Source organism: Furipterus horrens, unplaced genomic scaffold (assembly GCF_987537825.1).
Source record: "Furipterus horrens unplaced genomic scaffold, mFurHor1.1.pri manual_scaffold_1, whole genome shotgun sequence".
Taxonomy (NCBI): Eukaryota; Metazoa; Chordata; class Mammalia; order Chiroptera; family Furipteridae; genus Furipterus; species Furipterus horrens.
In genome coordinates, this window is record NW_028327171.1 from 124,995,829 (window position 1) to 124,996,897 (window position 1,069).

Below are 1,069 nucleotides of genomic sequence, written 5' to 3' on the forward strand. Positions count from 1 at the left end.
CATTTTAGAGCTAAGTCTTAATAGAACATGAAAGTTTGAACTCATACTTATTTGTTTAAGTAAAACCTAAAAATTACTGATTGGTTCAAAGTGGTTTAAAGGAAAAACTAATCAGTAGCAAAAACTTGGCATTGAGTGCAAGGGCTCCATCGTTTTTGAGCAAAGCATAGAAAGGGTCCCAGGGGCAGGGCAGCAGGGAGAAGGGCCTAGACGCTTATAACAGCAGGCATTTTCTTTGCCTCTTCATGATGGGAGGTGGGCAGAGAATGGCTTGGATAGCTTCATCAAACACTGTCTTGAGGCCGCTCTGCATGAGAGCCAAGCACTCCAAGTATTTTACAACACCCATCTCCTTAGCCATGGCCAAGCCCTGCAGATAGGTGATGGGCATCAGCTTCTTCTCCTTCAGCTCCTTAATTGTGCTTTGTCATCCCTAAGATCAAGCTTGGTCCCCATCAGGATGATGCGAATGTTGGGACAACGGTGTCTCACTCAAGGATACCACTTTGCACGAATGTTTTCAAATGATGACATAGGACTCACAAGAGAAAAGCAAATTAAAAATACGTCTGTCTGTGGATAGAAGAGGGGACATAATCTGTCATAATCTTCTTGTCCAGCAGTATCCCATAAACCCAGATTCATTGGTTTTCCATCTATCATAACATTGGCAGAATAGTTGTCAAAGACAGTGGATCTCTATTCTTCAGGAAATGCATTAGTTGTGGAACTGATCAGTAAGCAAGTTTTACCTATATCTCTGTCTCCTAACACCATACACTTGATGGCCCGCATCTGGGCCACTTGGTGGGCCATGGCAGAGGCACCCTCTGGGCACTGAGGCAAAAAGTGGCCAGCTCTGGGTGTAGTGGGCAGGTGGCAGGGCATGGGGTGCTGAGGTGCTGTGCATGTCACTTCACCTTCTGCCTACAAGAAGCCAGAGCTCAGTCGCCACTGGCCACCACCTGAAGTGGGGGAAAACTGCAGAGAAACAGGAAATGGCTGCTCTACTCACATCCGACTGTCCCTCCACAGTGCGGATGCTGGTGCTTACAGGGTTGGGCTATAT

At 46.7% G+C, this 1,069-nt stretch overlaps 1 pseudogene; it reads right to left on the reverse strand.

The window, feature by feature from the left end:
• Nucleotides 1–214: 214 nt before the first annotated feature.
• Nucleotides 215–819, reverse strand: LOC150021892 (ras-related C3 botulinum toxin substrate 1 pseudogene; annotated as a pseudogene).
• Nucleotides 820–1,069: the final 250 nt, after the last annotated feature.